Below are 17023 nucleotides of genomic sequence, written 5' to 3' on the forward strand. Positions count from 1 at the left end.
TATCCCTTTCCTCCTCCTGGCTGGAGGCAGGGCACCCCTAATGCTGAACACGGCATGTGGGGTGTACACAGTGATTGGTGTTGTTGTGAGAACAATTGCAATTGTTGGAATAATTGCAGTTGCTCTCGGGAGCTGAAGAAGTGACAGCTACTTTTCACGCATTGCTTCCTCTGTTTCTGCCACTCTGCAGTTTCCTGACTCTCTTTGAAAGAGCTGAAGTAGGTTTACCATCCCACTTGTTCATGTTCTCACCGTATTTGTCACACAGAAGTATCCACAGTGACGCACATGATTGCTGTTGTCTAGGTGGAATTTGTCTCCTCCTGGGCTGGAATTGCCTTGCAGGAGGTGGGCATCTGTTCCTGATGGCAGAAACATGCACCCATTCAGATGATGCAGGGATGGTATCCTTTACCAGATTGGAAATGTTTTTAAGATACTCCTTCACTTCTTTCATGCCATCTTTAATACCTTCCCTGATACTATCTTTGATGTCATTATTTATCTCTTTCATCTCTGTGGTCGTAGTCTTTATAGCAGAGACTAGGCTAGAATGTGACAAGCTGTCCTCTATCTGCCTGAGCTGGTCAGTGAATTCACCAACAGTGAAAGATCTTCCATTATCACTCCTTGATAGGAACTTGCTAGCCAGGATGTTAGCACAGGATGAAGGAGCAAGCTTAATCAGCTTCTTTATGAGACCTGTTCCAAGAGGAATGTCGTCAGGCTCATGTGTGTCATGATGTCCATAAAGCACTTCCTTCACAGCAAACTCCTTCAGAAGCTTAATTCCCTGCTCAATGCTGTTCCACTTCTTATCTGCCCACGGCAGATCATCTCAGGAAGGATATCTCATAGCCACAGCCAACAGAAGGCATGTCCACAAGCTAACCTTACCAAGAGGACTTGCTAGGTATTTGTCCACTCCACACTCCTTGGTGAGTGGCCCTAGCTGCTTAGCAGATTTGTCTCCTACGTGCAGGGCATTGGCACCAATGCTACGACATCTCACTAGCCAGCTTAGGATTGATTCACCTGATTCCCTTGAGTATTCCTTTCTGACTTCCCTGACCTCTCTGAGTAGATCGTTGGATTCCTGGATGTCATCGCTCTCCTCTTCCTCTTGTTGATCTGGTTTTCCCTAGCCTAGAAACAGAACTTTCCTAAGAGCACTCTTAAACTCATCTGAATCATCCTCTTTCTTGGCAGCCAACTGCACAGCACTCCTCTTATCAGAGTACTGGGATCTAAGCATGTTCACCAAGTCCCAAAGACTATATGTCTCCCCTTCCTCCTCTTGCTCACCAGAGGTCCCCTCTCTTACGTCGTCTTTTGAATCACACTTTGTCAACTGTGGTGTCTTAGCTTTCACCTTAGCAGGGGCCAGAAGGGCATGCTGCGCAGCGACAGACTTTGACGTGCCTACTGGAGGGTTTGAATCATTGGGTTCTGGCCTGAGGCTTGTGAGTTCAGATCTGTCTTTGAGCTAACAGGGTTCTGATCTGCTGGCTGGGGATTCGAACTGGCTGAGTTAGTGTTATTAGTGTTATTAGTTGAGGGAACATCTTAGCTTTGAATATATCCCTGCGAATCCTGCCGAGTTATCATTACTAGTAGGAATATTGGCAGCTTTCCCAGAATCTGGAGAGGGAGGTGTAGTGACTGTCCCTGAATCTTGGGAAGGAGGTGGTGTTCCTTGCTGTGCCCCTGAGTTATCTTTGTTTTCGTTTGGACCACCAGATTGTTTATCTTTTGTTTTGGACACAGAGACCTTCCTGGTTTTTACAGGCACTGCACTCGAATTTTTCCTACATAATGACAGAATTACTATGAAAATCAAAATTACAAGACCTAAAATCACACTCAACAGAAACGCTCCAATCTGACATGGTCAAAATACTGAACAAGGGTCTGGAATCTCAGTTTTGGGCTGAACAACTCTCATCAGTGCGTTAGATAAAGCAGTACTTCCACTGCCTGTAATATTATTAGTAAACACCCCTGTAATGTTACTAGTAAAAATTTCAGTGACATTAAATCTAGCATACCCAAGAATGAGATCCCCCTAGCTCCAGAAGATTGTTGCGAGATTAGCTTTGACCTTCTGAAAAATGACATTAAGCAAGAAATAACCGATTTGGGCTTTGATCCAATTATACACAAGAAAACAGAAAACAGGCCACACAGTAGCCCCCACTAAGTAAAATAGCTGCTTCATTAGCTTCATTCTAATTCCCAGAGTTAATTAACAGTCACTCAAAATGAATTTGCCCCATGTTGGGCGTCAAATAAAAATATGTGATGGTTTGGGTGTTCCCCACCCCCCCACACTTTAGAAATCACCCAGACTAGACTCAGCCAGCTTTGGAAATATGAATGAAGCTATTTCTTTACAGCTGGCACAATATACAAGCAGATATTTAAAATATATACAGTTATATACAGAAATATACAAGGTAAAAGGTAATACAGTGTCTTGGGTTCTAATTCAAATTCCCAGAGACTCTAATAAATTTGATAGACCCAATAACAATTTGTAGAGTGCCCTTCCCCCTTCTTTCCCCAAGATAGGGATTAGATATAGGGAGAGAGAGACAGGTAAACACACCCGAATAAGTCAATCTCACTCTATTTGGAAGTTTAAAGGAAAAGTTTAACAATAACTTAGAAAGGTATCTGAGGTAGGGAAGTTTACAAAGGATAGGGAAGGGAAAACAGCAAAATACAAAAGGTATAAAATACAACCCGAGTTGTGTGATGGAGGCTTTGCCTCGTGTCTGCCACGTAGTATGCTGGTATGCAGGCAGAGATGTGTGGAGTGCAGTGTGTGACGAGAGAGAGAGAGGAACAGGAAGCCCCTCTCCTTTATAGGACAGGAAGTGGGGGGGAGTGGGCTAACCATCACCTGGAGTGTGACCCACCCCTGGGGAGGGGTCAAGATCCCTAGGTTCAGGTTCAGGGTTACTCCCCCTGGAGTGTTAACCCTATACATACAGAAACACAACTCCCCTTCCAGAAACCTGAGTCCCCAGGAGAGGCTCTCAACCACCCCTCACCTTCCCCCTGCCCCTCTCAACCTTACCCCAGTCCCAAGGAAGAATTGAGGCTCGGATGGAGGTTAAGAAGCAAAGTGGGATAGGCCAAATGGAAGGTGAGAATAGAGAGTAAGATGTTGCTCAGCCATCAACCCAAGCAAGAGTGAGAGAAAATGGCGAGAGTGTAATCTAATGTTTTTGTTTCTTGTTCAGCAAGACTGTGGGCAAAGCAGACATCACCACTGCTTTCCTTTCACAGCCTGTAATCTAGTTCTTCTCAGCAAAACATTCTAGCTAGCTTCAAACTAGCACACCAAGGGATCAGGCCCAGCCAGCATGGGTTTAGGAAGGGCAGGTCCTGTCTCACCAACCTGATCACCTTTTATGATCAGGTTACCCACCTGGTGAATGTGGGGAAAGCTGTGGATGTAGTCTACTTGGACTTCAGCAAAGCCTTTGACACCATCTGCCACAACAGGCTCCCAGCCAAGCTGGCAGCTCATGGCTTAGACAGATTCACTCTGTGCTGGGTCAAGACCTGGCTGGATGGCAGAGCCCAGAGTGTGGTGGCGAATAGTGCCACATCCAGTTGGCAGCCAGTCACTAGTGGTGTTCCCCAAGGATCAGTGCTGGGCCCAGTCCTGTTCAATATCTTTATTGATGATCTGGACGAGGGGATGGAGCCCAGCATCAGTAAGTTTTCAGATGACACCAAGCTAGGAGCAGGTGTTGATCTGTTGGAGGGTAGAAGAGCCCTGCAGAGGGACCTGGACAGGCTGGATGGATGGGCAGAGGCCAATGGGATGAGATTTAACAAGGCCAAGTGCAGGCTTCTGCACTTTGGCCACAACAACCCCAAGCAGTGCTACAGGCTGGGGACAGAGTGGCTGGAGAGCAGCCAGGAAGAAAGGGACCTGGGGGTACTGATATATAGTAGGCTGAAGATGAGCCAGCAGTGTGCCCAGGTGGCCAAGAGAGCCAATGGCATCCTGGCCTGTATCAGGAACAGTGTGGCCAGTAGGACGAGGGAGTCTATTCTTCCCCTGTACTGAACACTGGCCAGGCCACACCTTGAGTACTGTGTCCAGTTCTGGGCCCCTCAATTCAAGAGAGATGCTGAGGTGCTGGAACCTGTCCAGAGAAAGGCAACAGCTGGTGAAGGGCCTGGAACACAAACCCTGTGAGGAGAGGCTGAGGGAGCTGGGGTTGTTTAGCCTGGAGAAGAGGAGACTCAGGGGTGACCTCATTGCTGTCTACAATTACCTGAAGGGAGGTTATAGCCAGATGGGGGTTGGTCTCTTCTCCCAGGCAACCAGCAGTAGAACAAGGGGACTGTCCTGGAGTGCTGTACCCCTAAATTCCTCTCCTGCCCGGACTTCGGGAGGAAAGGGGAAAAGCCGCCTTGTTTCCCTCCCCACTCGCCTGCCCTGCAGCCATGAAGGGGGGGAGGACTGCCCCGTGAGTTCCCGTGCTGGAGCCAGGCTGGGATTGGCCGTGCGCTTTCGCGCCTAAGGTGTGGTAACTCTGCCCTTTGTCTAGCGAAGGTTATAAATATTGGGGGTCTTCCCACCTTTGGGGTTCCCGCTTTGGAGTTTGCCTGTGCCTGGACGTATGTGTCTGCCTGAGCTCACACACCCCCCTGTGCCTGGACTGCAGAGAGACTTTCAAAGGATTTGCTTTCCTATTGACACCTTTGTGTGCCTAACGACCCTTAACGACCTCTTAACGATTCACCTGCAGCCACTGAAAGGAAAAAGAAGACAGACCGGGCGAGTCAGCCTGAGTGAGTTATTTGGCTTAGCCTAATTTAGTAAGAAACCACTATTAATTAATAGCTAAAGCCTTTTCCAACTTCTGACTTCCAAAATAGTCAGATTATTGATAGTATCCCTGTAGCTTAATTCTCATGCGACTGAATCTGCTTATTAAACTAAATTAATCTTTGTATATATAGTTGTGGGAGCGGGTTTTTGGGAAAATAAAAAATAACTATTTTTGATAATTTCCCAACTCGGCCACATATTAATTCCTGCCTCCGCAACAGGGACATGTGGAGGAAAACCGTTCGGTGGAGCGCCATGGGAAAATGACTCTTTGTCCACCAATATGGTTAGATGGTCAAGTCCACTCCACTTTATTTCCATGATGCAATGACTTATATGCACTTCTAGCAAGAAGCGTGCTCCACCAAGATTGGTTACAGTCAGAGGGTCCAGAGTTACTTGTAAGGCATCAATAGGTCAGCACACCATAACAATCTGAGGGTCAGCCTCTGGGGCTGGCTAAACTCTGCCCACCTGCAGCTGCACTCCACCCCCTGCAGCTGCATGTGGGGGGAAGCTACCCTGTGCCTGCTGTCTAAACTCCCAAGATGGATTCAAGGACATTCCCAGCATGGGTTGCTCATGTTTATCAATTCTTGTGTGCTCTGCTAACAGGGACACAGTCTCAAGTTGTGCCGGGGTAGGTCTAGGCTGGATGTTAGGAGGAAGTTCTTCACAGAGAGAGTGATTTCACATTGGAATGGGCTGCCCAGGGAGGTGGTGGAGGCACCGTCCCTGGAGGTCTTCAAGAAAAGACTGGATGAGGCACTTAGTGCCATGGTCTAGTTGACTGGATGGGGCTGGGTGATAGGTTGGACTGGATGATCTTGGAGGTCTCTTCCAACCTGCTTCATTCTCTGATTCTCTGATTCTGTGATTCTAACTGGCCCTGATGCACATTGCATCCTGGGGATCGACTTTCTCTGGGAAGGGTATTTTAAAGACCCGAAAGGGAACAAGTGGGCATTTGGCATAGCAGCTGTAGAGACTGCAGACAAAGAGCAGCTGTCTATCATGCCTGGCTTGTCAGATGACCCTTCCATGGTTGGTACCCACAAGGTGGAAGATGTTAAGTTACCCATTGATTCTTGTGTAGTTCACCGTAGGCAATACCGCCCCAACAGGGAATCCCTGCTGCCCATTCAGCAGCTGATTCGCCACCTGGAGCAGCAGCTTGTCATCATCAAGAGCCACTCACCCTTCAAAAGCCCAATATGGCCAGTGCGGAAGGAGAATGGGGAATGGAGACTGACTGTGGACTTCAGAGGCCTGAAGGAAGTGACTCCTCCAATCAGCGCAGCCGTGCCTGACATGTTGGAGCTCCAGTATGAACTGGAAATGAAGGAGGCCAAGTGGTATGCCACAACTGACATTGCTAATGCTTTATTCTCCATCCCAATTGCAGAGGAATGTGGGCCTCAGTTTGCTTTCACCTGGAGAGGATACCAGTACCGCTGGAACAGACTGCCTCAAGGGTGGAAGCACAGCCCTACAATCTGCCATGGCATCATCCAGACTGCACTGGAGAAAGGTGGCGCTCCGGAACATCTGCAGTACATCGATGACATCATTGTATGGGGTGAGACAGCAGAGGAGGTCTTCCAGAAGGGTGAGAAGATCATTAATATCCTGTTGGATGCTGGTTTTGCCATTAAGAGAAGCAAAGTGAAAGGGCCTGCCAGAGAGATCCAGTTTCTGGGAGTTCGATGGCAGGATGGCCGACGCCATATCCCTATGGATGTGGTGAATAAAGTGGCCACTATGGTGGAACCCACTAACCGGAAGGAGACACAATCCTTCCTGGGGTTTGTGGGCTTTTGGAAGATGCACATTCCCGGGTACAGTCAAATTGTGAAACCCCTTTTTGACGTTACAAGAAAGAGGAATAACTTTGAGTGGGGACCTGAGAAGCAAGTGGCATTTGACCAGATCAAACGAGAGGTGGTCCATGCCATGGCCTTGGGACCAGTTCGAACCGGCCCAGAGATTAAGAACATTCTCTACACAGCAGCCGGTGAGAATGGTCCTAGCTGGAGCCTATGGCAGAAAGCTCCTGATGAGACAAGAGGCCGCCCACTCGGGTTCTGGAGCAAGGCGTACAAAGGCTCAGAGACCAAGTATACCCCCACAGAGAAAGAAATCCTAGCTGCCTATGAGGGAGTCAGAGCTGCCTCTGAGGTGATTGGGATGGAGTCACCACTCCTTTTAGCTCCAAGGCTTCCAGTCCTGACTTGGATGTTTAAAGGGAAGGGTTCGACTCCGCACCATGCCACAGATGCCACTTGGAGTAAGTGGATGGCTCTGATAACTCAGAGGGCTAGGATGGGGACTCTCGAGCACCTAGGCATTGTGGAGGTCATCACCAACTGGCCAGAGGGCACTGACTTCGGAAAGCCAGCAGAAGAGAAGGCAGTGACCCGTGCCGAGGAAGCCCCCCCATACAGTGACCTTCCTGAGGAGGAAAAGGCATACGCTCTGTTCACAGACGGATCCTCCTTCCAGAGAAGGGCAACAGAGCTGGTGAGGGGCCTGGAACACAAACCATATGAGGAGAGGCTGAGGGAGCTGGGGCTGTTTAGCCTGGAGAAGAGGAGGCTCAGGGGTGATCTTATTACTGTCTACAACTACCTGAAGGGACATTGGAGCCAGGTGGGGGGTGGCCTCTTCTCCCAGGCAACCAGCAATAGAACAAGGGGACACAGTCTCAAGTTGTGCCAGGGTAGGTCTAGGCTGGATGTTCGGAGGAAGTTCTTCACAGAGAGATTGATTTCCCATTGGAATGGGCTGCCCAGGGAGGTGGTGGAGGCACCGTCCCTGGAGGTCTTCAAGAAAAGACTGGATGAGGCACTTAGTGCCATGGTCTAGTTGACTGGATGGGGCTGGGTGATAGGTTGGACTGGATGATCTTGGAGGTCTCTTCCAACCTGGTTGATTCTATGATTCTATGATTCTATTCCTGAGGAGGAAATGGCATACGCTCTGTTCACAGGTGGATCCTGCTGTCTTGTAGGCAGCAAGCGGAGATGGAAGGCTGCCGTCTGGTGTTGGAGAACACGTTCGGTGGAGCGCTATGGGAAGATGACTCTTTGTTCACCAATATGGTTAGATGGTCAAATCCACTTTATTTCCTTAATACAGTGACTTATATGTGTTCTAGCAAGAGGCGTGCTCTGCTTAAGATTGGTTACAGGTGATAATTGAAAGGTTACATGTAATGTGCACATAGGTTAACTTATCACAACATTCTAAGGGTCAGCCTTCCAGACCACCCACTCCAGCCCCCTTGGTTATCTAGTCTCTGCCCACTGCAGCTGTGTGTGGGGTGCTCAGTTGTTTACATCTCGATTTCCTGGGCTAGTTGGGAACCAAGGATGTTCTCAGCGCAAGTTACCCATGTTTATGACTTTATGTCCTCGACTGGTGAGAAATTCTTCCACAATTCCCTCTTTTTCTTTTTGACCAACCCACACCTGGCTAACTACCTTAGTTAAGCTCTTCTTAATGCCAGCAAAGACAATACAAGTGCATAGCAAAACTATTATGAAAATGACAAATAACCGTAAGCCTTCTCCTAATAAGCTGCTTAGCCACCCCGGGATTGTCCCAAACAGGTTCTGCAACCAGTTATCAAAAGTCGATGTTTCCTTTGCGATCTTGTCAATATGACCTTTCAACCAGGTTATACTCTTGTGAATGGACTCACCATGATCTGATAAATTCAAACAACACATCCCTTCGAAGTCCTCGCAGCCGTGTCCTTGGGCTAGCAAAAGAAAATCAACGGTTGCTCGATTTTGCAACAAGGCATGACGAAGGCTATTTTGATCAACCAATAGTTGTCCAAAAACCTTTGTGGTGACATTGGCTTGTTTTGCTGACCAACACGCGAGTCTCTCTAGCTGTACTAATGCTTTTCCAGCTGCTCCTCCTGGTAGAAATCCATCTAAGGCAACACGAGCAGCTGTGGATAATAATTGAACGCTGTCATTGCAATTAGGACTCAATTTTAAAGATCGCTTAGGCTGTCGTCGGGCTAGGTCCCTGAGCTGACTAAGATGAGGGGCAAACATTGTCAATTTACCCAGATAACATGTACCTCCATAAACGTTCTTGGTATGCCTTGCCAGGCTCTATGACCACAAATAAGGAACACATGAGTGGGAAGTGCCTTGGCGGTTCTGTTGTTCCACAACAGATGACCTCGGCCCCTTCTTGTGCTTTGACACCATTGTGCCAATTGTTTGCTCCAAAAGCACCTAAAGGTCTAATACGGGCCTTGTCACTGTCGTTTGAACCGCAGTGTCCACCCTCATTGATAAGGAAGTTATCATAGGATGTTTAACACAGGGGTGAATGGTGCAGCTACAAATCAACAGTGCTACAATCAAAGGAATAAACCTGTTAGAGCTTTCATCAGTAGCATTAGTCTGGCAAGCTAATAACCCAAGCTTAGCTAACAATCCCAAAAGCTATTTCTGCAAGCGACAGTAAGTCATTCGTTCAAAAACCCAAAAGTCCAGACGAACATCACAGTCACAGGAGAGTGCAGGTGTGCCACGTCTTCACTGGCTCTGTGTGGCAGTCGACATTGCAGATTTGTAGGTCAATCAGCTGTCAAGTATTTCTCCTCAGACTCCCATAGTTCTGGGTTCACTCGATGTTCTCATTACACTCCTTAGCTATGAGCTGTGTCTGACTTGTGCTTAAGAACTACAGACCTCTAAATACAATACAAAGATATGCCCTAGATGTTACTATCAGTCTATTCTACTTAGGCCTTTTCCCACAGTTCTTCATCTGCTTTTAGAATTTAGGGCAGTGTTTTTTATCTCTTGCAGGGCCCTTGCAAGAGAAAAAAGTCACATTGCCATCTTATGCCAATTTGAGTGGGCCTTGGCCTTTACAAAGCCGTTAAACTGAACCTATTCCGTTAAACCACATTCACTGAAAACTCGTAAAAATACCCAAATTCGTTAGCCATGGTCCAAACCTTAAAGATCCATACAAATACAGTCATCATGTCAGTGCTTCTTTCAAGTCCTTTCACAGTTCTGCCATCTGAGCAAGACTTCTGCTCACTTTAGGAAAAACAGGTTGGTCATAATCAGGTTGGTCTTCATCAAGGCCTGTGAAGATAAATGGTCAAATACAAGCAGATACAAGAACAAATGCAGACACATCCATTGCCTAGGCTAGCAGATCCACTGGCCTAGTCTGTATGCTGTGATTGGAAAAATCTCGAAAAGGAAAAGATTTCTTCTGCTATCCTACTGTCCTCTAACCCATATCCCCCTTTTCAATAATGACTACATATACCCAAGAAAAACATCCCATAACATCCTTATGTCCTAAGTTCCCCAAACTACAAACCCTTAGTCTTAACTTATCTTACTCTAAGAATCTATCAGCTACAGGAAATTCATGAAAAGGCAAAGAAAATCCAAGAAGATAACAATACCATGGTATTCTCAGAAAAGGGAAAAGTCAGAATTGTCACAAGGCTCATTTCATGCAATTAGCAGCTGTTCCAGTAAACATCTATGCTAGTCCTGTCTTTATCTGTTATTGGGGGAAGGAGCTGACTGGCATTAGCCTACAAGCTCTATCATTCCCTGCTCCTAGTCCAGAATCAGGTTAGTGACTTGCAATGTGGATCTCAGTGCCTACACCCTTCGCTGTGAGAGGCAATGCATCTGAGTTCTAGTCTGTCCTGCTTGGTGCCTTCCGTGTCTGTATAATTTTCCACCCATGGTCAGTGGCATTGGCATCTCTGCTATGTCCTAGCAATCTCCCTCTTTTTCTTTTTGCCACTGAGCAGTGGATGCAAAAGTTATTGCTGCCTAACCTGTAGAAGGAATTAACCAGCAAGGCGATGGTGAATACCCCAGCCAGGAACTATCAGCTATCATCTGGAATGCAAACTGTTATCAGCAGGTGACTAAAAAATACACCTGTGCGTGTCCATGCCTGTAACAGGGGCAAAAATGGTCCTAAGTCATCCTCGTCATTCTTGCTGCCATTTCCATAAACTTTCTGACATCTGTCTTCAGTAGCACAGTAGCACAGTACCATCAAGGGTTGGAAGAGACCTCATAGGTCATCAAGTCCAACCCTTCACCACGGGGCTCAAGGTCAGACCATGGCACCAAGCGCCACGTCCAACCTTGCCTTGAACAGCTCCAGGGCACCAGGGACGGCGACTCTACCACCTCCCCGGGGAGCCCATTCCAGTATCCAATCAGTCTCCCAGTGAAGAGCTCTCTCCTCACATCTGGCATTGTCAAAACAGCTTCGAGGCTTCGCTGCCTCCCAGCAGGGAAAAAAAAATATCCATAAGAGGAGATAACACCGGCAGAAAAAAAAATCAGTAAAAGAAACAACGGGCGGGGGGGGAACAGGGCCCCGCGGGCCCCCCACAGGTGGCTAGAGGGGGGGGAGAAGGAGGGGGAGGAGGCCAGCAGCCGCAGCGCCGCTTTTATCCTCGGCCCTCCAGCTTGCCCAACCCCCAGCTCTTTCAGGTCAGCCACCACTTGTTGTTCTCGTCCTTCTCTCCCCCTGTCACCTATCCTTAGTACGTAGTACGAAATCTACTCTGAAAACTTCCAAACTGCCGTCTTTCCTCTCAGACTCTTCAAGACAGAGAGAGAAAAAAAAAAGGCAGAGGTGAAACTGTGAGCTATCGAACAGCTAATCTCCCTGTAGCTATTCAAACGCAAATTGACTAAACTCTGAAACGACTCAAGGAAACCCACAAACTCTGCCCACCCCACTGATCCCCTCAGCATCTCCCTCAGTCCCCCAGCTGTTGAAGACTCGCGGGAGACCCCTCGGCTTTGGGATGCGGTCCGTTGGAGATGGGCGGGTGTGCGGCGGCGAAGGGGGGCGGATCTGAAGACTGTTCCGCCGAGCCGCGGGAAAGGGAGGGTCCCGAGCCGTCCGGTGCGGTCGCGTCTGCCGTCGGTCTGTTCTCTCTTTACCGTCCGTTCCTCTGTACCTTCAGTAGAGTCTCTTACCGGCTGAAAACTAAAAGTCTGTGTCCCGTATCGCATGCAGTCATCCGCGGGGACGCGCGGGCTACAGCGGCAGATTCGACACAGTACACACAGCGGCAGGCAGCCGCCCTCCGCGCGGCAAGTCCGAAAACTTTTCCAAGCTGAGAAGCGATTGTAACTGGCTGCCGGCGGGTCGCTGCGGGCAGCCGCCATTATGGGTGTGTCAGTGAGTCGCTACGGGCAGTCGCCATCATGGGTGTGTCAGTGAGTCGCTATAGGCAGCAGCAACAACTCAGTCCCAAGCGCGTCTCTCCTAGCGCTCCGGTTAGACCGATCAAAAACTCCTTAGCTTTCTACGTGCAGCCCACAGAGCTGAAACATGACGAGATGTCTCTCGGAGACTAAGACTCGTCAGCAGGGACAGAAAACAAAGTCATTCACATAGTGATAAACAATCGCACACGCCCAGTTCTTTTCGGGGGTCTTGCAATGCTTTGCAACGAACAATCAGCAGAGAGTTGGTGTGGTCTGCATGCCTCGCGGCAAAGTTGTGTACTCAGAGCGGCTCGCAGGCTCTGCTTCAGTCACAGATGGTACTATAAAGGCAAACCGCCGGCAACCTTGTTGCGCACCGCGTATCGCTCCTGCGGTCAACGTGGCTACAATTGGGCTACCGGGCGCGGAGGCGGGGCGGGCGGCGGGCGACATGGGTGCCCGCCGGGATCGTACGGCACGCTCATTTTCAACTCCGCCACAGAGCTGGCAACCTTCCCAGCCACGCCTTTAACAGAAGCAGCTCTGCCGAGACCGAAAAACCGAACCACAGAGCCTTCTCTCTTCGGGACGCTCGGGGCGGGGGTGGAGGAGAAACCTGGCGCCGCGCACGCATCAGAGCTGTTCGGAACGGCCGGCGGGACAAGAAGTACCAGGAAGACCACCGCCGCTGCCTTGCATTCGGCTTTCATCCTTAGTAACGCGCGGAGCACCTCCCGCCGGGCGGGACTTAGCTGGCGGGTCGACTCAGAGTCTGTGCCGTTGCTAAGAACCGCGTCCCACAGCGCGTCTCTGACCTCCCGCTGCACTTTCGATCTTAAAATCATGGGAGGCTCATTACTCGTCTGACCCTGCGCACACGCCCGGGCCAGCAGCTCTCAGAGCTCAATGTCCGGAGAACTTCTCTCATGAGACAAATACGCCAGCAGACGCAGTGCCCCAGCAAATCCACTGTGGGCCTTACCTGCCTTACACACGGGCTGTTCACTCCGGAAATGAACGTCCAGACTACTGCCACCTCGGGGCAGCGCTACCCGGCCCAGCGGCACCGAATGACGCTTACTCTCTCCGATACGGAGAACGTCCCACAAGTTGATCGGACCCCTCTGTCTTCGGGCCAACCCTCCGGCCCCCAACGCAGTCTCACCTGCGGCCGGCTTGTGTCCTGACTCCTCTGTTCGAGCACCAGATGTTGGGAATCACGTTCGGTGGAGCGCTATGGGAAGATGACTCTTTGTTCACCAATATGGTTAGATGGTCAAATCCACTTTATTTCCATGAAACAGTGACTTATATGCGTTCTAGCAAGAGGCGTGCTCAGCTTAAGATTGGTTACAGTCAGAGGGTCCAGAGTTACATGTAAGGTGTGCATAGGTTAACTTATCACAACATTCTAAGGGTCAGCCTCCCAGACCACCCACTCCAGCCCCCTTGGTTATCTAGTCTCTGCCCACTGCAGCTGTGTGTGGGGTGCTCAGTTGTTTACATCTCGATTTCCTAGCCTCGCTGGGAACCAAGGACGTTCTCAGCGCAAGTTAACCATGTTTATGACTTTATGTCCTTGACTGGTGAGAAATTCTTCCACAAGGTGGGGCACAGGGCGGGCGTCATGGGTGCCCACCGGGATCGTGCACCACGCTCATTTTCTACTCTGCCACAGAACTGGCAACCTTCCCAGCCACACCTTTAACGGAAGCAGCTCTGCCAAGACCGAAAAACCAAACCACGGAGCTTTCTCTCTTCGGGACACTCGGGGCGGGGGCGGAGGAGAAACCTGGCGCCGCGCACGCGTCAGAACTGTTTTCAACAGCCGGCGTGGCAAGAAGTAACAGGAAAACCACCGCTGCTGTGTTTCTTTCTGCTTTCATCCTTAGTAACGTGCGGAGCACCTCCCGCCGGGCGGGACTTAGCTGTTGGATCAACTCAGAGTCCTTGCCTTTGCTAAGAACCGCGTCCCACAGCGCGTCTCCGACCTCCCGCTGCACTTTCAATTGTAAAATCATGGGAGGCTCTTTACTCGCATGACCCTGCACATATGCCCGGGCCAGCAGCTCTCAGAGCTCAATGTCCGGAGAACTTCTCTCGTGAGATAAAAATGCTAGCAGACACAGTGCCCCAGCAAATCCACTGCGGGCCTTACCTGCCTTACACACATGGGCTGTTCACTCCGGAAATGAACGTCCAGACTACTGCCACCTCCGGGCAGCGCTACCCGGCCCAGCGGCACCGAATGATGCTTACTCTCTCTGATGCGGAGAAAGTCCCACAAGATGATCGGACCCCTCTTTCTTCGGGCCAACCCTCCGGCCCCCAACGCAGTCTCACCTGCGGCCGGCTTGTGTCCTGACTCCTCTGTTCGAGCACCAGATGTTGGAGAACACGTTCAGTGGAGCACTATGGGAAGATGACTCTTTGTTCACCAATATGGTTAGATGGTCAAATCCGCTTTATTTCCGTGATACAGTGACTTATATGCATTCTAGCAAGAGGCGTGCTCAGCTTAAGATTGGTTACAGGTGATAATTGAAAGGTTACATGTAATGTGCACATAGGTTAACTTATCACAACATTCTAAGGGTCAGCCTCTCAGACCACCCACTCCAGCCCCCTTGGTTATCTAGTCTCTGCCCACTGCAGCTGTGTGTGGGGTGCTCAGTTGTTTACATCTCGATTTCCTTGCCTCGCTGGGAACCAAGGACGTTCTCAGCGCAAGTTACCCATGTTTATGACTTTATGTCCTCGACTGGCGAGAAATTCTTCCACAGTCTGGAACCCTACACACAGGGTTGCAGAGGCTAGGGACGGAGAACTTGAATCTAGCCAGAATGCTGAGGTAAAAGCCATCCAGCTGGCCCTGGACATTGCAGAGCGAGAACAGTGGCCAATGCTATACATCTACACCGACTCATGGATGGTAGCAAATGCCTTATGGGGGTGGCTGAAGGAATGGAAGCGAAATGACTGGCAGAGAAAGGGGAACCCTTTTTGGGCTGCTGATCTCTGGCAAGACCTTTCTGCACGCCTGGACAAACTACCAGTTAAAATCCAACACATGAGTGCACACATCCCCAAGAGCAGAGCCACTGAAGAGCAACAACACAACCACCAAGCTAACCTGGCTGCCCACATCTCCCAGATAGACCTGGACTGGAAACACAAAGGTGAACTGTTCTTTGTTCGGTGGGCACATGACTCTTCTGGCCACCAATGAAGAGATGCCACATACCAAGAGAAGGTCCATAGACATACCCATGGATGCCATAGCTCAGGTTATCCATGAATGTGACATCTGTGCCACCATAAAGCAAGCGAAGTGCATGAAGCCTTTGTGGTATGGGGGACGGTGGTCAAAGTACAATTATGGGGAAGCCTGGCAGATCGATTACATCACTCTGTCTTGGTCTCGCAGTGGCAAGGAGTATGTGTTAACCATGTGAGGTGGTTTGGGTGTTCCCTGCCCCCCCACACTTTTAGAAATACCCAACTAGACTCAGCCAGTTCTGGGAATATAAATGAAGCTATTTATTTACATCTAGCACAATATACAAGCAGATATTCACAGTATATGCAGTTATATACAGAAATATACAAGGTAAAAGCAATACAGAAACACAACTCCCCTCCCAGAAACCTGAGTCCCCAGGAGGGGCTCTCAACCACCCCTGCACCTTCCCCCTGCCCCTCTCAACCTTACCCTAGTCCTAAGGATGAGTAGAGGTTCAGCCAAGACGTTAAGAAGCAAAGGTGAGTGGCAGGTGAGGTTAGGGAGATGCAGCTCAGTCAAAGCCCAGCCTGAGAGTGAAGACAAAATGGCAAGAGTGTTATCTAATATTTACTTTCTTCTTGTTCAGCAAGACTCTGAGGGAAGGAGACATCACCATTTGTGCTAGTTTGAAGCAAGCTGGAATGTTTTGGTAAAAGAACTAGATAATAGGCAGTGAAAAGGAAAATAATTGTGTCTCCTTCCCTCATCAGTCTCGCTGAGAGTTCTGGGAAGAAGAAGGAAAACATTTGATAACATTCTCCATTTTGTCTTTCATTCTGCCTTTGCCTTCAGACCTAGCTACATCTCCTTAACCCCACTGCCACTAACCTTCCTTCTTAACCTCTTGGCTGCACCTCTACTCTTCCTGGGAACTGGGGTAAGGTTGAGAGGGGCCGGGGAAGGTGTTGGGGTGGTTTAAGAGCCCCTCCTGGGGACTCAGGTTTCTGGGAGGGGAGTTGTGCTTCTGTATTGTTTATCCTTTGTATATTTCTGTATATAACTGTATATATTGTAAATAGAATCATAGAATCATATAGCTGCTTGTATATTTGCTGCTTGTAAATAAATAGCTTCATTTATATTCCTGGAGCCTGTCTGAGTTAGCTGGGGCAATTCCAAAAGTGTGGGGGGGCGGGTAAGAGCCCAAACCATCACACCATTGTTTTCCTTTAACAGCCTATAATCAAGTTCTTTTCACGAAAACATTCTAGCCTGCTTCAAACTAGCACAATCCACCCCTGTCTACTTCGCTCAGAGTATTACTAAGAACTATCTGATCTAATCTAAACCAATATTTACACTAATGAATATTACAAGTTCAGTTCACACTTCATTCCAGCTATCTCAGATGTAGGTGATTCAAAAGCTCAGAACGGTTTGTCTCCTCACAGATGAGACGAGAACAGGGACTCCCAGGTGACGTTGGGTTCGTGCTCATGTACTGTAGATTCTCTCATAGATACTTTCAGTGTTGGATGCCAATGGTACCTAGAAGAGAAAACTCCTAACAGCTTGTATTATATACTCTGAATTAAAACTCTCTCAGCTAAGGTTAGGTTTCTCTGTGGGATACACTGGATTTCACCATTCTCCTGCATTACCCAGTAGGTATGACCAGGACCTTCAGCAGACACC

This window comes from Pogoniulus pusillus (genome assembly GCF_015220805.1).
Source record: "Pogoniulus pusillus isolate bPogPus1 chromosome W unlocalized genomic scaffold, bPogPus1.pri SUPER_W_unloc_1, whole genome shotgun sequence".
Classification (NCBI taxonomy): Eukaryota; Metazoa; Chordata; class Aves; order Piciformes; family Lybiidae; genus Pogoniulus; species Pogoniulus pusillus.